This window comes from Mobula birostris, chromosome 2 (genome assembly GCF_030028105.1).
Source record: "Mobula birostris isolate sMobBir1 chromosome 2, sMobBir1.hap1, whole genome shotgun sequence".
Taxonomy (NCBI): Eukaryota; Metazoa; Chordata; class Chondrichthyes; order Myliobatiformes; family Myliobatidae; genus Mobula; species Mobula birostris.
In genome coordinates, this window is record NC_092371.1 from 144,591,537 (window position 1) to 144,616,092 (window position 24,556).

The 24,556-nt window shown below is 42.0% G+C and overlaps 1 long non-coding RNA gene across 1 annotated transcript; it reads left to right on the forward strand.

The window, feature by feature from the left end:
* The first annotated feature begins 643 nt into the window (after positions 1 to 643).
* Positions 644 to 15,641, forward strand: LOC140209637 (uncharacterized). Its single transcript, XR_011889032.1, has 3 exons — positions 644 to 941; positions 4,526 to 4,608; positions 13,447 to 15,641. It is a non-coding gene; the product is annotated as an uncharacterized lncRNA (long non-coding RNA).
* The last annotated feature ends 8,915 nt before the right edge of the window (positions 15,642 to 24,556 follow it).

Genomic DNA, 24,556 nt, shown 5'->3' on the forward strand with positions numbered 1-24,556 from the left:
GAAAGACAAATCTTGACATTGCCCTTTGTGGGACCAAGTAGCCGATTCCTGCTCCTACATTTTACGCTCTTGTTCTATGCCTGGCTAAAACTGAGGTTTTAAGAGGAATGGCACTTGGGACAGATGAGAAAGTTATCCACAGCTGTCTGATTTGTGAGGGATGTCTCATTAATGTTACATTACTGCTGTGTGTGAGCGGCTCTGGGAAACTCAGACCTGATGTATGTCCAAATGGATGTCTCTCTTACACCATTATCATGCAGGATACATCAGGGGAAATAGTTAAATCAGCATCTAATACAATTTTTCAATAATCTGTGCTGCATATTTGCTGTTTTAGTCAGACAGATGACAGCACAAAAACAATCAATGGAGAAATGTAATATGTTTGATTTGTGGAGAGTGTTTAATTACCTGATTCATTTAAAGCTCTCCCATTTCTCAATTCTGCATTTACCAGAGGATGCTGAATTTATTTTACGTTCTGCTGCCTTAATTGCTGGTTCCTTTAAATACCAAGAGGAAGCCACCACTACAAAAAAAAATTATTTGTCAATGGCTTTGTGTAAAGTGTCCCCAGACTAACCTATTTGCAGAATTGTCAAGATTTCAACATTGTTTAATGTCATTTCCAGTACACAAGTGTAAAGGAGAACAAAATGCTTGTTACTCTGGATCTGCTGCAGCTGATAAGTATAGATGTGCATAGATCAGCTCCTTTCAGCCTCCTCAGAAAGTAGAGGCATTGGTGAGCTTTTCTGATTGTGTAGAATGTGTTCTGGGACTGCGAGAGGTTGTGCAAGATGTGGACTCCCAGGAGTTTGAAGCCATTTGTAGCTTCCACTGCTGTGCTGCAGATGTAAAGAAGGTGTTTTGTTGACATTGAGGAAGAGGTTATTAGTCTGGTATCAGGTCTTGAACTCCTCCACCTCCTCTCTATGGTGAGTCTCAGTGTTGTGGGTGATGAGCCCCACTACTGTCATGTTATCAATGAACTTGACTATGTGATTACCTGTGTGTTTGGCCGTGTAGCCACGTGTGAGCAAAGTGTACAGCAATGGGCTCAGCACACAGCCTGTGTTGAGGATGATGGGGAGGGAGGTGCGATTGTGCATCTGACTATGAGGTCTGTTGGTTAGGAAGTCCAACTGTCAGTTGCACAGTGGTGTATTTAGACTGAGGAGTAGGAGTTTGTTCACCAGGGTCTTCTATGGAACAATGGTGTTGAATGCCTAACTGAAACACAGAAAGAGCATTCTGACATAAGTGTCTTTGTTTTCTAGGTTTGTCAGGGCCAGGTGCATGGTAGATGCTGTGGCATCTATCTGCCACAGACCAGGTCGGTCAGTAAGCATATTGGTGTGTGCACAATGTGGCAGGAATGGCTATGTGCCATTACCAGCTGTTCAAAGCACTTCATGATGATTGGTGTCAGTGCTGCAGGGCAGTTGTTTAGTTCTAAAGGTGTAGAGGTCTTTGGTACTGGGATAACGATGACCAATTTGAAGCATGTGGGGGCAACAGTCTGGATGAGTGGGGTAATGAAGATGTCCCAGAAGACGTCAGTGAGCTGGCGTGCACATTTCCTGAGTATTCGGCCTGGGATGTTGTCTGGCCAGGCCGCCTTACGAGGGATGTCTCTTAGGCGCATCCTCCTCACATCTGCTGCTGTTATGGGCAGTGACAGCTCAGCCCCCTGGGAGGGGCAGCCTTCATGGCTGGTGTTGTGTGGCATTCTTTGAAGCATGTATCATAATTGTTTAGAGCATCTGAGGGGGAGTTATCGCTGGTACAGTCAATGTTGTTTTTCCTTGTGTAGTCAATAATGCCCTTGATGCCCAGCCACATATGCTGGGGTTCATTATCACACATGTTACTGAAAACAAATGCTCTTTGCCCTCCTGATGCCTGAGATCAGGCTTCTCCTGGGGTTCTGTCACCAGCGTCCCAGGCTTTTCGTAGTGAGTGCACCTCTGTTCAGGCAGAGCTCCTGGTAGGGCCGCGAGATGACCATTCTTGAGGTGCTCACAGCTATTTACAGGGCAGTGGATCTTTAAGTTAATCAAGAAAGTGTTATAAAAATCCTGTTCTTTTGTGACGACTTCATTAAATGGTGATGTTATTGTCAATCCATTCACAGGAGATGTTTAGTGTGGTAGGTGTAGTGGAATTATCAACCTTTTGTAATAAATGTTTAAAGTAATTTTATCATGCTGAGGAACATGCTGGTTATCTTCTGAAGAGTATTATTGAAAAACTGAGCAAGTTCAATACAAAAAAGTTGCTTTTGTTTTAAAGCAAATTGTCAGATCCATCACAGATTTAACAAGTGTACATTAAAAGCTTTTTATAAATAATAAACTGGAAAAAAAAGATTAGACCAGAAGAAAAGATTGATAATGAAAAACAAATTAAATTTAAGTATTAGCGATGATCATGAACGATGCAATTTATTTTGGAATTTGTATAAGAACTCATTGCATTGGGGTAATGTGTTACCATGGGTTGAAGGCTAATGGAAGACATAGAAGACAGTTAGTTGGTTTGTTGGCTCACTTTTAGGCTGGAGACCAATCAAGTGCTCCTAGGATCAGTTCTTGTGCCTCCATTATTTTAAGGTTTTAAGATTCGCTTTATTTGTCACATGTACTTTGAGTATACAGAGTAAAATGCATCGTTTGCAACAATGACCAAGATAGTCTGAATATGTGGTGCAGGCAGCCCACAAGTGTTGTCATCCTTCCAGTGCCAACATAGCCTGCCCACAATTTAATAATCTGTATATATTTTGAATGTGGGAGTACCTGGAGGGAACCCATGTGGAGAGTGGCGGGAATTGAACTCCAATCAGCGGTGCTGTAAAGCATTATATTGATGGCTTGGAGGTCCAACAGAGGGTAAACTATGCAGGTTGACAATGGCATGAAAATAGGTAGATGGGTATGTTGTGATGTGGGTCTTTAGTCTGTAGCAGGATATACAAATTGAATGACTGGGTGAAACTCAGCAAGAAGGTAAGAGGAATCCATAAGCAGGTTTTATCTTAACGGAGAAAGGTTGCAATAGGTGAAGTGCAAAGTGATCTAGGTACATAGAACTGTACAGCACAGGAACAGCCCTTTGGCCTACAATGTCTGTGCAGTACATGATACCAATCCAAACTAGTCCTATCTGGTCTACATCCCTCCATTTCCTGCCTGTTTATGTATGTTTTAAATGTTGTTATTATACTTGCTTCCACCCCTTCCCCCGGCTGTATGTTACAGGCATCTACCACTCTCTGTATAAAGAAAACTTGCCACACATCGGTAAATTTCTTTTGAATTTCCCTCCACCCCGGTCACCTGAAAGCTATGCCCTCTCATATTTAACATTTCCACCATGGGTAAAAGAAACGATCTATGCTTCTCATAATTTTAAAACGCCTCAATCAGTTTATCCCTCAGCCTCTGACACACCAGAGAAAATAATCCGGGTTTGTCCAAGCTCTCCTGATAGTTAATAGCCTCTTATCCAGGCAACACCCCGGTGAACCACTCCTGGACCCTTTCCAAAGTGTCCACATCCTTCCTTTCCGTTGTGGCAACCGAAACTGCACAAAACACCCCGAGGTAAATGAGTGAATACATGAATCATAAAAATCCACAGGCACGTGCAGCGAATGGATGGGAAGGCAAGTGGTATGTTGACTTTTATTGCTAGATTTGGAGTGGGTGAGGGAACCGAGGAAGCAGGGAAAAAGACAGAGGGGAGTGGGAGAGATCCGAGTGGTCTGGGTGTGGGGAAGTTTAGAGGGGATCTGAGAAGGATTCTTTTCACACAGAAGATGGCTGCAGTCTGGAGCATACTGCCTGAAAGGGTGGAGGGATAGAGATTCTAACAATATTTGAGAAGTATCTAGATAAATACTTGAATTGCCAAGGCATGGGAGGCTATGGTATAAGTGTTGTAAATGGGGTTCATATAGGCGAGTACTCAGTGACTGAGAGGAACATGATCGCATTCTGATCATGACCGTTGTCACAGATGGCTGTGGACGCCAAGTCATTGGGGATATTTAAAGCGGAGGTTGATAGGTTCTTCATTCGTAAAGGTGTCTAAGGTAATGAGGAAAAGGTAGGAGAGTGAGGTTGAGAGGGATAATAAATCAGCCATAGTGGAATGGCAGAGCAGACTCAATGGGCCAAATGGCCTAATTCTGTTCCTATGTCTTATAGTGAACCAAAGGATTTCACAACAATCCTATATTTGACTGAAACAGAATGAAGGAATAATCTGGGTTATACTTCAATTTGCAGCTGGTAAGCTTACAATGATATGAACATGGTGTGGTGATAGTGAAGAGGGTAGTCATGGGCATGCCTGACATTTTAACCTCCTGGATCTTCAATGTATTTAAATAACAAAAATCTACAGATTTTTGTTACTTAAATAGTATTAATTTATAACTTATTAATAATAAATTAAAATATAAAATTATAAAAATAAAAAATGTTACTAAAACAGTATTACTTGTTCTTAACAGGAATTCTGCAGATGCTGGAAATTCAAGCAACACACAAAAGTTGCTGGTGAACGCAGCAGGCCAGGCAGCATCTCTAGGAAGAGGTACAGTCGACGTTTCAGGCCGAGACCCTTCGTCAGGACTAACTGAAGGAAGAGTTAGTAAGAGATTTAGTGGGGGGGAGGGGCAGATCCAAAATGATAGGAGAAGACAGGAGGGGGAGGGATGGAGCCAAGAGCTGGACAGGTGATTGGCAAAAGGGATATGAGAGGATCATGGGACAGGAGGCCCAGGGAGAAAGAAAAGGGGGAGAGGTGGGAAATACCCAGAGGATGGGCAAGGGGTATAGTGAGAGGGACAGACAGAGAAAAAGGAGAGTGAGAGAAAGAATGTGTGTATATAAATAACGGATGGGGTACGAGGAGGGAGGTGGGGCATTAACGGAAGTTTGAGAAGTCAATGTTCATGCCATCAGGTTGGAGGCTACCCAGACGGAATATAAGGTGTTGTTCCTCCAACCTGAGTGTGGCTTCATCTTTACAGTAGAGGAGGCCGTGGATAGACATATCAGAATGGGATGTGGAATTAAAATGTGTGGCCACTGGGAGATCCTGCTTTCTCTGGTGGACAGAGCATAGGTGTTCAGCGAAATGGTCTCCCAGTCTGCGTCGGGTCTCGCCAATATATAGAAGGCCACATCGGGGGTACCGGACGCTGTATATCACCCCAGCCGACTCACAGGTGAAGTGTCGCCTCACCTGGAAGGACTGTCTGGGGCCCTGAATGGTGGTAAGGGAGGAAGTGTAAGGGCATGTGTAGCACTTGTTCCGCTTACAAGGATAAGTGCCAGGAGGGAGATCAGTGGGGAGGGATGGGGGGGATGAATGGACAAGGGAGTCGCGTAGGGAGCGATCCCTGCAGAAAGCAGAGAGAGGGGGGGAGGGAAAGATGTGTTTAATGGTGGGATCCCTTTGGAGGTGGCGGAATAAATAATAGTCTTCCTGTTTATTTCTTCTACCAAAGTGCATAACCATACACTTTCCAACATTGTATTTCATTTGCCACTTCTTTGCCCATTCTCCCAATCTATCCAAGTCTCTGCAGACTCTCTGTTTCCTCAGCACTACCGGCCCCTCCACCTATCTTTGTATCATCAGCAAATTTGGCCACAAAGCCACCTATTCCATAATCCAAATCATTAATGTACAATGTAAAAAGAAACGGCCCCAACACAGACCCCTGTGGAACATCACTGGTAACCGGCAGCAAACCAGAATGGGATCCCTTTATTCCCACTCTGTTTTCTGCCAATCAGTCAACGCTCTATCCACGTATGTAACTTTCCCATAATTCCATAGGCTCTTATCTTGTTAAGTAGCCTCATGTGTGGCACCTTGTCAAAGACCTTCTGAAAATCCAAATATACAACATCCACTGCATCTCCCTTATCTAGCCTACTTGTAATTTCCTCAAAAAATTGCAATAGGTTTGTCAGGCAGGATTTTCTTTTAAGGAATCCACGCTGAGTTCTGCCTATCTTGTCATATGCCTTCAGGTACTCCGTAGCCTCATCCTTGACAATCGACTCCAACAACTTCCCAACCACCGATGTCAAGCTAACAGGTCTATAATTTCCTTTTTGCTTCTTTGCCCCCTTCTTAAATAGCGTAGTGACATTTGCAATCTTCCAGTCCTCTGGAACCATGCCAGAATCTATTGACTTTTGAAAGATCATTGCTAATCCCTCCACAATCTCCACAGCTACTTTCTTCAGAACACAAGGGTGCATTCCATCTGGTCCAGGAGATTTATCTACGCTTAGACTATTCAGCTTCCTGAGTACTTTCTCTGTCATAATTGTGACTGCACACACTTCTCTTCCCTGCCACCCTTGAGTGTCTGGAATACTGCTGATGTCTTCCTCAGTGAATACTCGTTCAGTTCCTTCGCCATCTCCTTATCTTCCATTACAATTTCTCCAGCATCATTTTCTATCGGTCCTATACCTACCCTCACCTGTCTTTTACTCTTTATATACTTGAAAAAGCTTTTAGTATCCTCTTTGATATTATTTGCTAGCTTCCTTTCATAGTTCATCCTTTCCCTCTTAGTGACCTTCTTAGTTTCCTTTTGTAAGGTTTTAAAAAATTTCCAATCCTCTGTCTTACCACTAATTTTTGCTTCCTTGTATGCCCTCTCCTTTGCTTTAACTTTGGCTTTGACTTCTCTTGTCAGCCACGGTTGCATCCTTTTTCCATTTGAAAACTTCTTTTTTGGAATATCTGTCTTGCACCTTCCTTACTTCTCGCATAAACTCCAGCCACTGCTGCTCTGCCGTCCTTCCTGCTAGTGTCCCGTTCCAGTCAACTTTGGTCAATTCCCCTCTCATGCCACTCTAATTTCCTTTACTCCACTGAAATACCGACACATTAGATTTTGGCTTCTCTTTCTCAAATTTCACAGTGAACTCAGTCATGTTATGATCACTGCCTCCTAAGGGTTCCTTCACCTCAATCTCTCTAATCACCTTTGGTTCGTTACACAATACCCAATCCAGTACAGCCGATCCCCTAGTGGGCTCAACAACAAGCTGTTCTAAAAAGCCATCTCGCAGACATTCTACAAATTCTCTCCCTTGAGATCCAGTGCCGACCTGATTTTTCCAATCTACTTGCATGTTAAAATCCCCCACAATTATCATAACACTGCCCTTCTGACAAGCCTTTTCCACTTCCTGTTGTAATTTGTAGTCCACATCAGTACAGCTGTTAGGAGGCCTGTACATAACTGCCATCAGGGTCCTTTTACCCCTGCTATTTCTTAGCCGAACCCGTAAAGATTCTGCACCTTTTGATCCTATGTCACCTCTTTCTAATGATTTAATATCATTTTTTACCAATAAAATCATGCCATCCCCTCTGCCTACCTTCCTATCCTTCCGATACACTGTGTATCCTTGGATGTTCAGCTCCCAGAGACATGCATCCTTTAGCCAGGTCTCAGTAATGGCCACAGTATTATACCTGCCAATCTGTAGCTGTATGACAAGATCATCCACCTTATTCCTTATACTGCGTGCATTTAAGTATAACACCTTAAGTCCAGTATTTGGTACTTTTTGCTTTGATTACACTACAACTTTATTGCGCTACAACTCATCCCAATGGCTACAAATTTGCCCCATCACCTGCCTGTCTTTCCTGACATCTTTACTGCTCACTATCTTAGGTTTATTTCTGTTTTTCCCCCTCCTCTGCTCTATCATTCCGGTTCCCATCCCCCTGCCAAATTACTTTAAACCCTCCCTAACAGCTCTATTAAACCTTCCCGCCAGGATATTGGTCTCTTTCGGGTTCAGGTGTAACCCGTCCTTTTTGAACAGGTCATACTTCCCCCAGAAAAGATCCCAGTTATCCAAGAATCTGAAGCCCTGCCCCCTGCACCAGTCCCTCAGCCATGCATTCATCTGCCTGATCCTACTATTCTTGTCCTCGCTAGCACGTGGCACGGGTAGCAATCCTGAGATCATTACCCTGGAGGTCCTGCTTCTCAGCTTCCTTCCTAACTCCCGGAAATCTCTCTTCAGGACCTCCTCCCTTCTCCTATCTATGTCATTGGTACCAACATGTACTAAGACAGCTGGCTGCTCACCCTCTCCCTTCAGAATATTGTGGACCCGATTTGAGACATCCCATACCCTGGCACCTGGGAGGCAGCACACCATGTGGGAATCTCTATCAGGCTCACAGAATCTCCTGTCTGTTCCCCTGACTATGGAATCCCCTATGACTACCGCATTCCTCTTCTCCCTCCTTCCCTCCTGCACAACAGCACCAGGCTCAGTGCCAGAGACCCGGTCAGCGTGGACGTCCCCTGTCAGGTCATCCCCCTTAACAGCATCCAGAACAAGATATTTGTTGCTGAGGGGGGCAGCCACAAGGGTGCTCTCCACTATCTGGGCATTTCCCTTTCCTCTCCTGACAGTCACCCAGTTTTCTGACCCCTGTAGCCTAGGGATGACTACCTCCCTGTAGCTCCTGTCTATCACCTCTTCACTTTCCCTGATAAGCAGTAAGTCATCAAGCTGCAGCTCCAGCTCTCTAACACGGTCTCTGAGGAGCTGCATCTCGGTGCACCTGGTGCAGATGTGGCCATCAGGGAGGCTGGAGGTCTCCCAGGATTCCCACATCTGACACCCTGAACAAAGCACTAACCCTGCAGGCATGCTATCTAATTCTACAGGAATGAAACAGGAAAAATAAGTCTACTCACCCACTTACCTCGCCAAACAGACAAACTTTTTAAACTGTTAGCTCAGTGTTATATATAATTGACATACAGTATATGTACTTAGATAATTATTTAACTTTGAACTTTGATTCTCCAAATAATTTAATTCCACACTCTCGGTAACCTTGTTAGTGAAATGGCCATTTTGAAATCCTACATCTGGTTTTAATTTCAAAGATAATTTTCAGCGAGAAAGGCTAGTGTTCTGGTTTACTGCTTCACCTGTTTCTCATTGTGTCTAATGTCACCTCCTACCAACAGCCCCTCACTGAACATTCAATGCAATGAGCACTTTGAACTGAGGCTGGTGAATGTTTATGATGTGTAAAAGATAAAATGAGGTGTCAATTGGATCATGATAGCTGTATTTTTTGCAACAAAATTTTCATGTGTGGCTAGATAGCTTTGGTGTTCAAACTCGGCTCAGAAAATACAGAGAAAACTCTCAGCTGGAAGCCTTTCATTTTAGCCATGGGAGGAAACATCAGTGCTGGAAGATTGTCTACTGGGATTCATCACAAATAAGCACGAGTTGTGCCTTCAATGAAGTGTAAAGTCAAACTTGAATATGAAAGTCCCAGTTATTACAGACGTCCATTATCAAAAGTCTATTATTACTTCTCACTATAGGTCTGCTTTCAAAGAGACTTAAAATGCTAGCAGGGTCTGTGCTTGACCTGCAAAACAACGTGGCCAATCTCTGCAAGGTGTGTTTCGATGACCTAGACTAACAAGCCAGTTAATATTGTCAAGGCTAACGCTGCTATTTAAAACAATATTAGCTTCATCAATCAAGGCTATAACCAAAGCAAGAGCCAATTAGGTACCTTTTATTTAAAAATCATTCACCAAATGTGAATGTCATTGGAAGACAACTGTGCTCTTGTATTTATTATCTATCCTTAATATTGTCTTGAAGTAATGTCCTGAAAGATTATTATGGGTCCTGATGAAGGATCTCAATGTGAAACGTTGAATCTTTATTCCTTGTCATAGATGCTCCCTTACTTGCTGAGCTCCTCCAGCATTTTGTGCGTGTTACTCTGATTTCCAGCATCTGCAGAATCTCTTGAATTTATTATTTTAAGATGCATTCAAGAAATAATCCCATTGTGGGGTCTGGGGTCACATAAAGGCCAGCGTCGGTAAACCTGGCAGACTGTACGCGCAAGGACATTAGTGAACTGATGGATTTTTATAACAACATGCTAAACTATATTATATTATATAGTATCATGATTGCTAACTTTTTTATTTCAAATGTATTTAATTAATTGAATTCCAGTTCCTGTGGTGAGATTGAAAGTTGTTTCTCCTTGAAAGTGATCCAAGTTGAAGATCAGTTTGTTTGAAGGCTTATTAAGTTGAAATTTCAACTCTGTTTCTTTATCCACAGATGCTGCCTGACTTATTAAGTATCTCCGCATTTTCTATTTTATACAGGGTTTCCAGCAGCTGCAGCATTTTGCTTTAGTTTTACTAGTTCAGGTGAATGGGCAGAAACCCGATAGACGAGCCGCAATGCTATCGTGTGGGACTGTGACTTTGAGCTCAGCAAGGAAAGATCTTCTTTGTGTGATAAGTACAAACTATTCAGACAGACCTGCTTTGAAAAAACTGCGACCCATAAATGGTCAGAATCAGGTTTAATGTCACTGACATTAGCCATGAAATTTATTATTTTGTGGCAGCAGTACAGTGCAAGAATAAAAATGATTATAAGTTACAAAACAAAGTGCAAAAGATGAAAAGACAGGACCTATGCCAAGTCCCGCTCTCCCATCACCTCCCTGAATTATATTAGTTCCAGAAACTCAATATCTAATTTAAAATTCTCCTTATTTGTTCACATCTGTTTTTGGTCTCTTCCTAACTCAGTGCTCTCCTCCAACTCCACAACTGTTACACCTGAGACACTTTCTGCCCCTGATACTAGGGTGGGGATGAAGGTCACTAAATTTTTTACAGTTGTGATAATACTGATAAACATAATTGATTTTACCTATTTCTACTGAATTCTCCAGCCACTTTCTTACTAATATGCACCACTGGCCCGTTTCAGCTGATCTTCACCATGGTTCAGGACATATTCATCTGCTTTTTCTTTTCCCATTACCATTGCCAGAACAGGGCTTTGGTTTCTTGGCCTCAGCCCAGAAATCTACTGAAAAATTTCCACTTGTTCAGCATCCCTCCTTTGCCACTTTTCTTGAAACACATCCCTGACCAAATTGCATTTTATGAAACCGAGAATTATTTAGCACAGAACCACCAAGCGCCTATTTACTCTAATGCCATTTTGTACTCTCCCCTTCCATTGCCATTATTTCCTTCAAGATTCTACAGTCAGCTCAATGCAAATGAAGTGTTATAGTTGCACGCTAACCTACCAATCTGCACATCATTGGGGTGTGGGAGGAAAGCTGAGCATGTGGAGGAAACCCATACAGTCACAGGGTGAATGTGTCAACTCCACATGGACAACACTGTGTCAGGGTGATGTTGCAACCTGGGCCATTGGTAGTGTGAGGCAACAGCTTTACCAGCTGTCTAACTGTGCTGCCCACTAACTCCAACACTGTAAGACCCTCCTAATACTTTTTGAGCTATTTGATTGTGCCTCCAGAAGGTTCCTTGCTATATCTTCTGATAGTAAAGTTTTCAAATATTTGCAAATTACACTTGTTTATAACTCTGCAACACAAACACCCTGAGGAAAGCTCACTCCATTATTTCTTGTCCTTGCTAACAACCTTGTGGAATATTGTCATTCATCAGATAAGGCAGAATGTCCATACAACTGAGATACATAGTTCACTTGAGATCTATGAAGAATAATTTAAAGAATCAGTGCTTTGCTCATGAAACCATACCTAATGGGAATGCTATCTTGAATGCACCAGTTTCACTTAGTGGGTTTGCAGGATTTTATGTCCATCTGCCATGAAAATGACCACACCTGGACGTACTAAAAATAAAGATGAGCTTTGTTTGGCACATGTACATCAAAACATGCGGTGAAATGTTTTGCCTGCATCAATGGCGAACACAGGTTGAGGATGTAGTGGGGGCAAGTGCCACCATGTTTCTAGTGCCAACATAGCATGCCCACAACTTACTAACCTTGAATACACCTTTGGCATGTGGGAAGAAACCAGAGCACCCGGAGGAAACCCAGGAAGTCACAGGAAAAGTGTGCAAGCTCATTACAGACAAATGAATCCCAGTCACCGGCACTATAAAGCATTAGCTATGCTGCTGCCTTGGTAGTGTTAGTTCTGACTCCTGTAATGTGATTATTCAAAGGGTGAATCAGGCATCAACGCAGATAATAACTAATGTTAAACTGTCAATTGACTATCACGCTTAACAGTTTAGCTCAACCCATAAGTTTTTGTCACATTTGTGCCAGTTTGGACACTACAATAATTGCACCATGATTCTAACCCCTAAAACCTGGTCTGTCTCTGGAAGCACTTAGTTCTTTTTTGTTTCAAACAATATAAAACAAAATTGTTATTTAGTGGCAAACCAGATCTATTTAGGGCTAGATGCATTCAGGATGCACCACAGGGCTGTGTGCTTAGCCCCCTGCTCTACTTGCTTTACACCTACGACTGTGTGGCTAAGCATAACTCCAATGCCATACACAGGTTTGCTGATGACACCACCGTTGTGGGCCGCATCAAAGGTGGAGATGAATCAGCATACAGGAGGGAGATTGAAATTTGGCTGAGTTATTGTCATAACAGGACACGCACCACCAGGTTCAAGAACGGTTACTACTCCACAACTATCAGGCTCTTGAGTAAAAGGGGATAACTATACTCACTTGCCCATCCATTGAGATGTTCCCACAACCAGTGATCTCACTTTAAGGACTCTTTATCTTGTTATTCCATGTTCGCACTATATATTGCTATTTATTTATATTTGCCATTTGAACAGTTTGGTGCCTTCTGCACTCTACCTGATCTTGCATTGATCCTGTTATAGTTACTATACTATAGATTTGCCCACAGGAAAATGAATTTCAGGGTTGGATGTGGGGACATGTATGTACTCTGATTATAAAATTTAATTTGAACTTCAGTTTTGAACTTTGAGATGTAAAGTACATTGCTAAACGCAATCAATACACTATGGTACAGAACACACCCAATGAAGGTTTACGTCACATGGGTCCATGCATAATGTCTCAATGGTTGAAGCAGTCTGGGTGCTCATCAACAAAATATGGTTGAAACTATTGCTTCTACGTTTACAGAAGGAAGCAGCCCTGCAAGTGCTATACTTAAAAGATATACAGTACACTATTACTTCCAACAGATACAAAGTACTGGAGGAACTCAGGGTCTAAGCCCAAAATGTTAACTGTTTGTTTCCCTCCATAGATGCTGCCTGACTTGCAGAGTTCCCTCAGCATTTTGTGTGTGTTGCTCAAGATTTCCAGCATCTGCACAATCTCTTGTCTTCACAATTAATTGCAGCTTTGTTGAGGGGCTGCACAAGAGTGGACACTGAGAGGGTTAGCTGAGCTGCAATATTTGAACACGTTTTTGCTCATTATTTAAATGAAAGCATCTCTACGTTTTTTTTTTGTGGGGAAGTTAGTTCCAATCATTTTCTCAGCTTTCATTTCTGCCTTGCAGATCTTGTAGAGAGTGGGGAGCACCCTCTTCCATGCAACCATACCCAGCTCAACGTTGGACCTTCAGGTGGATCAAGCAATAGGACAAGCTCATCTACTGTGCCACATATGACTCAGGATAAACAGACAGAACATAGAACCATCATCAGCCTGCTTCCTTACACAATACCTTGCAATGAATTCCTTCTACACCAAGAGGAAAATCTGACCAAATCCACACAAAGTGTCAATCAAGTGGCTTGGTCCTTATTTTCTATTTTATCTTTTCAGAACTGATGAAAAATAAGTCAATTACTGTTTATGCACAGAGTAATTATTTGGATATCTTCCCTGGCTAACTATTTTCGATGTGAAGAGATACTAAACATCCACTACTAATTATAATGCTGAGTTCAGTTTGGGGATCCGGGGGCCTTAAATGAGGTCTGTCTAGTGTTTGACTGAGGCTCCAGCTGACAGCTTTATTACAAAAGGAGCTCAATTTTGCAAATTGCTTTGAGGGGATACGTGCTGGCAATCAAGTGGAAATGCTATTGGATTTTGGGGGTCCTTTGTGACAATCATGGGATACCAGTATGCCACAACTCAACTGCGACTGCATAGAACAAATGAGCACTTCAGGATTGTTGGCCCTGCTCTGTAAAGGCAATAACATCAGAATCAGACACCATCAGTACATATTCGGGACAGCGCTCAGCCCGGTAACAGATCAACATTGTCGTCAATTGAAGGTTATTTCTCCTCAAGGGAATATCAGCAGCCATATAGCGTACCATTACTTTAAGAGTACTATTTTCCAATATATTTCAAAGGAATAACATTTCAACTTTTGGAATTATTATAATTAAGAATTATCCCTCAATGATACAGTCTTTAATTATCAGAAATAATTATATCAACAAACACACTCCAATATATTATGCTTGACTATAGCAGGTACAGTAGGTTGGTGGCAAATTGAACATTGAGGGAAAGCATTCTATTTCATTTCAGTATTCCAAAAGCACAAAGAGGGAAATTTCATAATGTTTCTTATTACCAAGTATTGCCTGCAGCTTTCAAATATTTGGAGGGTTGGTGAAGTTGGTCTACACATCAGATAGCTCAACGATATTCACGCCACAAGCCCTTGTCTAGAGAGGAGTCACCTGTGGTGGAGGGCCTGCAACAACCAAAAGACGCTTAACTCTGTCCTTCAGCTCTGCAAGGGTAAAAGCAGGAGAAGAAGACATATTAAAGGAGAATTATGTAATTTGGTTGAATATCATCCAAAGTGGCTCATTAGACTTATTTTATCTGAAAAGCATTTCTATAAAAATTTAACTGTGCACAGATCTTAAGCAATCATTTCTGTCTGATGCTTGAAGGGCTCAGGGGTATATTAAAAAAGATTTTATCTGATCAATTGCAGCATTTTAAATGGCTTGGAAATACAGTACCAGGAATAGTTATTGGAAACCTTCACTTCCACTTCAGACATGTACTTCAGATGAAACTGGGAGCATAAAAAGTCCATCAAGGATTAGGTCATCAAGTCCTCGTGCCTGCTCCAATATTCAAGCTCATTGTTAATTTCTTTTTCCTTAATGCCACTTTCATACACTCACCCTCATACTCCTGTTACCTTATTATCTAAAAATATATTGATTTCTCTCTTGAGTGTCCTCGGTAAATGTAAAATGGCTCTCTTAGTTAGTCAATTCCAGAAATTTACTATACTCCTGATAAAGAATTTTCTCCTCACCTCGCTCCTGAATGCACTGTGGAATGTATTTCTAAATGGCCTGGCCAGCGGAGACACCAACTCTGCACCAAACCTATCAAGTATAAATCACAGTGAAATCATCTCTCATTTTCTGACCTCAAACAAATATAAGACCAATTTATTTAACCTGTCTTTTATCTACCAATCCAGCATCCCAGGATCAGTCTGAAGAACCTTTCATTTACCTTGAAGTGCAATATATTCTTCTTTCAGTGGAGAAATCAAACCTGTATACAACGTTATAGAAGTGCTTTTGCCAGGGCTTTTCCATAACTGGAACTGGATGTCTCTCCACTTTGTTTGTGTGTTAGTTTTCATTGATACTGTTGTATTTCTTTGTTCTGCTGTGAATGACTGCAAGAAAATAAATCTTAGTTTATTATGTGGTGACATATGCATACTTTGATAATAAATTTACTTTGAACTTTGAACTCTTGTATTAAAATCAGCATGCAGGTACAACTATACAGGCATTTGGACGATCCCTGCAGCACCTCACCTGCAACACAAGAGATTCTGCAGATGTTAGAAATCCAGAGCAGCACACATAAAATGCTGGAGGAATCAGCAGGTTAGGCAACACCTATGCAAATGACAAAACAGATGACACTTTGGGCCAGGATCCTCCATCAGGACTGGGAAGGAAGGGGGAAGATGCCAAAATAAGTGGGTGAGGTAAAGGATTACAAGCTAGAAGGTGATAGGTGAAGCCAGGTGAGTAGGGAAGGGTGGATGAGGTAAAAAGGTGGGAGGTGACAGGTGGAAAAGGCACAGGGCTGGAGAAGAAGGAATCTGATAGGACAGGAGAGGGGACCATGGGAGAAAGGGGCGAGGAGAAGAGGTAAGAAGACAGAGTTGGAAATTGAAGACGAGAGAATGGGAAGAGGAGAAATTACCAGATGTTGGAAAAGTCGATGTTCGTGTCTACCTAGACATAATGTGAGATGTTGTTCCTCCAACCTGAGAGTGGCTTCATTGTGACAGAAGAGGAGGCCATGGACCAACATGTCAGAATAAGAATGGGGATAGGAATTAAAATGATTGACCATTGGGAAATTCCACACTTTTTTGGATGGAGTGGAGGTACATTACAAAACAGCCCCCCAGTCTACATCAGGAGCACATCAGGAGCACTGGATACAGTAGATAATTCCAATATATTTGCAGGTGAAGTGTAGCCTCACATGGAAGGACCATTTGGCACCCTGACTGGAGATGATGAAGAGATGAATGAGTAGTTGTAGCACTCCAGTTACATGTAGGCTTACGTGCAATAAGCATTCATCCTCCGTTTGAGAGGCAGAATCTAAAATCGGATGTATACTTATTACAGTTGAGTAAAGGCAACTACAGAGACATGAGAGAGGAGCTGGCCAAAGTTGATTGGAAAGAAGCACTAGCGGGGTGACAGTACAGCAACAATGTCTGGAGTTTATGGGTGCAGTTTGGAAGTCATGGGAAGACAAAGAAGAAGAAGCATTTTAAAAAGAGGATGAAGCAACTGTGCATATTGGAGAAGTCAGAAAACAGCATGAAAGAAAAAGAGAGGGCATAGAGTGTAGCAAAAACTAATGAGGAGCTGGAGGATTAGGAAGCTTATAAGCAGAAGGCAACTAAAAAAACCCGAAAAGAACGAAAAGATGAACTATGAAGGTAAGTTAGCCAATAATGTAAAAGAAGATATATGAAGATTAAAAGGGAGACAAATGTGAATACTAGACGGCTGGAAAAATAATACTAGAAAGGTGATATGGGTAACAAAGAAATGGCAGTCAAACTGAATACCCCTGGGGAAGCCACCAGCAGCATGCCAGAAATTTGATAGTTTCAGGGGAAGAAGTATGTGTAGTTGCTGTTTATGACAAAAAGGCTTTGAGAAGCTGAAACGTCAGAAAGTGGATGTCAGATGGACCAAATGGACTATACCCCAGGATTCTGAAAGAGGTAACTGAAAAGATTATGGATGCAGTAGTAATGATCTCTCAAGAATCACCAGATTCTGGATAGTTTTGGAGGATTTCTGATTTTTTTGTTTTGATGAAGGCAATGCCTCTGTGAGTGCAGAAACTGCTCCTCTAGCACTGAGTCTGGTGCTGTGGCTGAGCAGAGAAGATGGGAGAAGAGGAGTGCAGTAGTGATAGGAGGCTCCATAGTTAGAGGAGGAGACATGCGAATCTGTGGATGTAAAAGAGACACCCGGGTGTACCTCTAGGTACATATTGGCACTGGTGACATAGATAGGAAGAGCAGAGGTCCTGAAGAGAGAATTAGGGAGCTAGGTAGAAAGCTGAACAGTAGGATCTCCAGTGTCGCAATCTTTGGATCACTGTCTGTGCCATGCATTAGTGAGGGTAAAAATAGGATGATTTGGCAGACGAATATGTGGCTGAGAAACTGGGGCGGGGGCAGCATTTCAGATTTCTGGATCATTGGGATCTCTTCTGGGGAAGGAATACCCTGTACAAAAGGGATGGGTTACACCTGAACCTGAAGGGGAAGAGGTGGGGAAGAGAGGGTGGCAGAAAAAAATAAAGTATAGGCCAGTTAAATTAACAACAGTAGCTGGAAAGATGGTGGAGTCGATTGTTAATGATGTGGTTTCAGAGTACTTGGAAGCACTTGATAAAATAGGCCAAATAGCATGGTTTCCTTAAAGGAAAATCTTGCCTGACAAATCTGTTGGAATTATTTGAGGAAATAATAAGCAGGATAGACAAAGGAGAGTTGGTTGATGTTGTGTACTTGGACTTTTAGAATGCCTTCAACAAAGTGCTGCACATGAGACTACTTGACAAGATAAGAGCCCACGGTATTACAGGAAAGATACAAGCTTCTTTTTGTATGTCAGTGAATTGGATGATGGAATTGATGGCTTTGTGACCAAGTTTGTGGGTGATACAAAGATAGGTGGAGATGCAGGTAGTGTTGAGGAAGTAGAGATGCTGCAGAAGGAATTAGACAGATTAGGAAAATGGGCAAAGAAGTGGCAGGTGGAATGCAGCATTGGGAAAGGTATGACAATGTACTTTGCTAGAAGAAATAAAAGCATAGACTATTTTCTAAATGGGGAGAAAATTCAAAAATCGGAGGTGGAAGGGGACATAGGAGTGCTCATGCAGGATTTCCTAAAGATTAATTTGCAGGTTGAGTTGGTGGTGAGGAAGGCAAATGAAATGTTAGCATTCAATTTAAAAAGACTAGAATATAAAGGCAAGGACACAATGCTAAGGCTTTATAAGTCACTGATGAGGCCTCACTTGGAGTACTGTGTGTGGTTTTGGCTCCTTAGTTAAGGAAGAAATTGGAGAAGGTTCAGAGGAGGAGGTGCATAAGAATGATTCCAGGAATTAAAAGCTTATCACATGAGGAGCAATTGATGGCCCTGGGCTTGTCCCTGCTGGAATTTAGCAGAATGAAGTCAGATGGGGGGGGGGGGATCTCATTGAAATTGATTGAATGTTGAAAGGCCTACATGGATTGGATGTAGAAAGCATGATTCCTCTGTTGTGGGAGTCTAGGCCCAGAGGACACAACCTTAAATTAGAGGGATGTCCATTCAGAATGAAGATGAAGAGGTATTCCTTTCGTCAGAAGGTGGAGAATCTGTAGAATTCGTTTGCCACAAGTGGCTGTAGAGGCAATGTCACTAGGCATATTTAAGGCAGAGGTTGATAAGTTCTTGATTAGTCAGGGTGTGAAAGGTTGCAGGGAAAAGGCAGGAGAATGAGGTTGAGAGGGAAATGGATCAGCCATGATGAAATGATGGAGCAGACTCATTGGGTTGAATGGCTGAATTCTGCTACTATGTCTAATGGTCTTAAGGACTGGAGAATTGCAAATGCCACTCCACTCTTTAAGAAGGGAGGAAGACAAAAGCCAAGAAACTATAGGCCAGTTAGCCTGACTTCAGTGATTGGTAAGATGTTGTAGTCCATTATTGAGGATGAATTTTTGGAGTACTTTGAGGCACACACATGATAAATTAGGCCAAATTCAACATGGTTTCCTTAAGAAAAAATCTTGTCTGACAAATCTATTGAAATTCTTTCAGAAAACAACAAGCAAGATAGACAAAGGAGACAATAGATGTTGTTTATTTAGATTTTCATAAGGCAGTTGACAAGGTGCTGCATAGGGGTCTGCAGAATAAGATATGAGCCTATGGTATTACTAGAAAGATACTAGCATGGTCCAAAGATTGGCTGACCTGCAGAAGGAAAGAATGTGAAAAAAGGGGGTGGTTTCTTATCGGCTGCCGGTGACTGGTGGTGTACTGCTACTTTTCATGTTACATGCTAATCACCTCAATGATGGAATTAACGGTCTTGTGGCCAAGTTTGTGGTTTCCACAAAGATAAGTGGAGAGGCAGATAGTGTTGAGAAAGCAGGGAGTTTAAAGAAGGACTTGAACAGATTAGGAAAAGAGGCAGATGGAATATAGTGCAGTGTAGGGAAATGTATAATAATGCACATTGGTAGAAGAAATATAGGTGTAGGCAATTTTCTAAATGGGAAATAACTTCAGAAATTGGAAGTGCAAAGGGAATGTGAGTCCTCATGGGGATTCCCTAATGGTTAATTTGCATTTTGACTCGGTGGTAAGGAAGGTAAATTCAATGTTAGCTTTCATTTCATTCATTTCGAGAGGACTAGAATATAAAAGAGAGGATGTAATGCTGAGATTTCATAAGGCATTGGATAGACCCTATGTGGAACACTGAGAGTAATTTTGGGTCCCTAATCTAGGGGATTATATGTTAACATTGGTGAGGGTCTAGAAGAGGTTTAGATGACCCCAGTTTTGAAAAGGTTAACATATGAAAGGTTAACAAAGCATTGGGAGGCCTACATGAAGCCATCAGTGAGCTACTGACTACACATCCTGACAGCTTTGTGGTGATTGCTGGGGACTTTAACCACACCAGTTTAAAGACTGTGTTCCCCAAATTCTGGCAATATGTGGATTTCAAAACCAGGGGAGACAACACACTGATTTGGTTTATACCAACACACCACAGGCATACAAAGCAGCCACCCCATCTTGGCCACTCTGACCACATGTCTGTCATGTTAACACCAGCATATAAACCACTGCTTAAACGTGTGAGAGCAGAGAAAAGAGAGATAAGGGTCTGGCCAAAAGGAGCAACCTCAGCACTACAAGACTGTTTTTTGCACACAGACTGGGACATATTCAAAACAGCAGCCTCCTATGATGACCATACAGACATTGAGGAGTATGCGGAGGCAGTAATCAGCTACATAGCCAAATGCACAGAGGATGTCACTGTGATGAAGACCTTCACCGCACATGGTTATAAAAAGCCATGGATGACAACAGAGGTGCGTTCACTACTGAAGGCCCGTGACACAGCCTACAGATCGGGATACAGGAGTGTGCTTCGCTCAGCCAGGTCTGCACTTTCACTAGGGATCAGGAAAGCGAAAAGGGCCTACGCGGGCAAAATACATGGACACTTGTGTGACACAGGTGACACCAGACGGATGTGGCAGGGAATTAAAGCTCTGACAGACTACAAGACCAGGCAGAAAACTGATGACAGTGACACCTTTCTTCCAGACAGGCTTAACAATTTCTTTGCCCGCTTCGAAGCATCAAACACTACAGCAAGGGGGAGAGCCAGTCCCTTTTTACCATTTGACAAGCCGGCTCCAATCATTGATCTGGAGCAAACACAGAGGACCCTTGCCAGGGTCAACCCACGGAAAACGGTAGGTCCCGACAACATCCCTGGACGTGTGCTCAAGGGATGTGCTGATGTATTAGCAGATGTTCTGACAGACATTTTCAACATCTCCCTTAGTCAAGCTATTATCCCCAGATGCTTCAAAACCTCCACAATCATCCCTGTAGCAAAGAAATCAGTTGTAGCCTGTCTGAATGATTACCGTCCCGTTGCCCTGACCCCCATAGTGATGAAATGTTTTGAATGGCTCGTCAAGCTTCATATCACAGCTAGCCTCCCCTCATCGCTGGATCCTCTACAGTTTGCTTATCGTCCAAATTGCTCTACGGAGGACACAATATCCACCACACTGCACACAGTTCTCTCTCACTTGGACAACAAAGACACTTATGCCAGAATCCTGCACATTGATTTCAGTTCAGTGTTCAATACCATCATCCCGCAGAGACTAGTGGAGAAACTGTCACTCCTTGGCCTTAACACTGCCATGTGTTGCTGGATTCTGGATGTCTTGACAGAGACCACAGTCAGTCCATGTTGGCAGGAACATCTCTGACTCCATCACGCTGAGCACTGGATCCCCACAAGGCTGTGTGCTTAGCCCACTGCTGTTTACACTGCTAACACATGACTGTGCAGCCAGATTCAAGGAGAACCTGATCATTAAATTGCTGATGATACCACAGTGGTGGGGCTCATCAGCAAAAATGATGAAACAATGTACAGGGAGGAGGTCAAACACCTAGAGAGCTGGTGCAGGGATAACAACTTGATGCTTAATGTCACCAAAACCAAGGAGATGATTGTCGATTTCAGACGGTCTCAGCCTGAGCACACACCCCTCAGCATCAACGGCTCCACAGTGGAGAGAGTGGAAAACATCAAGTTCCTTGGGGTGCAGATCTCGGACAATCTCACCTGGCCCAGGAACACCACTGGGATTGTGAAACGGGCCCAGCAGAAATTGCACTTTCTGAGGAAGCTTAAACAAGCATCACTCCCCACTAACATCTTAACTACATTCTACAGAGGTGTGGTTGAGAGTGTGCTGACCTTTTGCATCACAACTTGGTACTCCAGCTGCAGTGCTGTTGACAAAAAAGCCTTGCAGAGGGTGGTTAGGGGAGCAGAGAAGGTTATTGGGGTCTCCCTACCTCTGTCCAAGACCTCTTTCAGAGTCGATGCCTCTAGAAGACACGGTACATCATTAAAGACCCTTCACACCCTCTCCATGAACTGTTTGTTCTTCTGCCATCAGGCAAACGTTACAGGAGCATCAAAACTAAAACCACAAGGCTACTAAACAGCTTCCTTCCACAGGCAGTCAGACTGCTAAATAGTTGCTCTACCTGACTCTGCTTTGAATACTTTTAACTTGCACTGGACACTCATAACTTGGTTTTAACTGACACGTGGCTGTTATGTTTAACTATTTATTGTTATGTTTATTATTTAGTGTTGCATTTGTTATGTTATGATTGCACTGCTCCTGAGAAACGTTGTCTCATTCTGCCCTGCAGAGCTGATGTACGGTTAGAATGACAATAAAGTTTCTTGAATCTTTGAATCTTTGAATATGAGGAGTGTTAGATGGCTCTGGCCCATACTTGCTGGAAAAATGGTGGAATACCAAATATTGAAAGACTTAGATAGAGTGGATGTGGAGAGGATATTTCTGTAATGGGCAAGTCAAGGACCAGAGGGACCAGAGGGGACAGTCTCAGAATAGAAGGACATTCCTTTAGAACAGAGATAAGGAGAAATTTCCTCGCACTTCAGGTATTGAAGTAAACAATGTCTTTGTAACTATTGAAATTGTATTGAATCACCTAATGTTAACTTTGATCTTAAGGGTATAAACATGTGATGTACTTTTGGGGTTTGTGAGCCTCTACCGAGAGTGTCTCCATGAGAATGTCTGATTGTGGTGCTGAATAAAGACTTCTATAGCATCAGCTTCAGTGTGGCTCCGGTGAGTTTGATCAGTCACAATAATAACCTCAAAAAACTCCGATAGATTTGACAAACATATCAACAACCTTGAATGATATTCTTATTTTCCTTGTCTTTTTGTCATTTCCTCAAAAATAGATTGCAACCATTTCCTTTCCACTGCTATAAGGCTAATTGTTTTGTAGTTTCCTGGCTTCTCCTGCCCTCCTTTTGTAATTAGTGTTACCTTCCAACCTGTGGAAACTGTTCAATAACCCAGAGGTGCTTACAACTCGTGGATTTCCACTTCCACCTCCTTCAAACCCTAGGATGCTGGTCATTAGATCTTAGTTATGTACTATCTTTTAGTCTCATTTATTTTGTTCAGTTCTCATTTTCAAACCAGTGCTATTTTCCTTAAACCCCTCATTTACTTTAGAATAGCAGTTCTCCCCTATTTCCTGGAGGTTTCTGCATTTTTTTCCATGAAGGCAAATGTAAAATATTAGACATATTTCCATTCCAATTCCTGAAGGTAGTTTCTCTTCCTTTCATCTGTTGTCAAACAGAATAATGTTCTGTAATGGGAATATTTGCATATCTATAAAGATGGCATTCAGATATCATTCTTGTAATTCATTCGAGAGTTCTAGTCATTGTTGGCAAGGCCGATAGTTAATGTCTTGGCTGTCACTGAGAAGGTGGTGAGAGTTATCCCTTTCAACCACGACATTGTTTGTGGTCGGACAGTTTCCAGTATTTTCACCCATTTGCAGTGAAATACTCACCATATATCTTCCTTTTCTATCATAGCCATGTCATCTTCTTCCACACATAGACCCTAACTTTTCCTTAGTTACATATTTATCTAATAGTAAAATGTCTTTTCTTCCAGATTGTATGTGTACCTATCTTTTCATGCACACTCTTTTGCTTCCTAGTTTTCTTTTCTTTTGCTCCACAATTTTATATTCCTGTAGATTTTTCTACATGGCTATTAAAACTAGATTGTAATAAAGTACTTTATAAGTCTCTGCATCCCTTCAAGAAAAGTTCACTGGTTATTTTCACCAATAGCTATGGTCAGATGCAAGTGCAATAGGTGACTAGTTAGGAAAAGGCCAAATATGCTTACCCTCATGTTGGTTCTCAATTGAATTTGCATGAGCATAATTTTTATCTTAATTCAATAACTTTGATGTTTTTAGCAGGAGATGAAAAAGAATTGCTCTTCAAGAGAAGATGAAAAAAATATCATGTCACGTTCAGTACAGCAGTTAGCTTGTCTAAATGACATGATAATGTGTTTGTTGTTATGTTGTGTGTTGGTAAACAATCACTAAAAGCTCTGCCAAGCATTTTCCCAAGAAAAAGGCAACCCATTAGGGAAATTACAACTGCACGTAGTTCCAGTTTTCAGAAACAAATAAGGAGCACTGCATTTGGTGACATTAAATTAGAGAGATTACTTGATCTTAGAGATTGATTCAATTCCCAGTTCATCTAATTGCAATTAAAATAATTGTGCCTCTTGAAGTAATCAGATTTGCTTTAAAATAATGCATCAGTCCACGTTTTTTGCCCCCCAAAATTATCTTCTTTCACTAAATCTTAATGTGACAAAACCTGATTTGAACAAAAACTCTCAAAATTTTCTTCTGGGAGAAACTGTGAGAGCAATTACTGTGATATTTTTGGAATCCTCT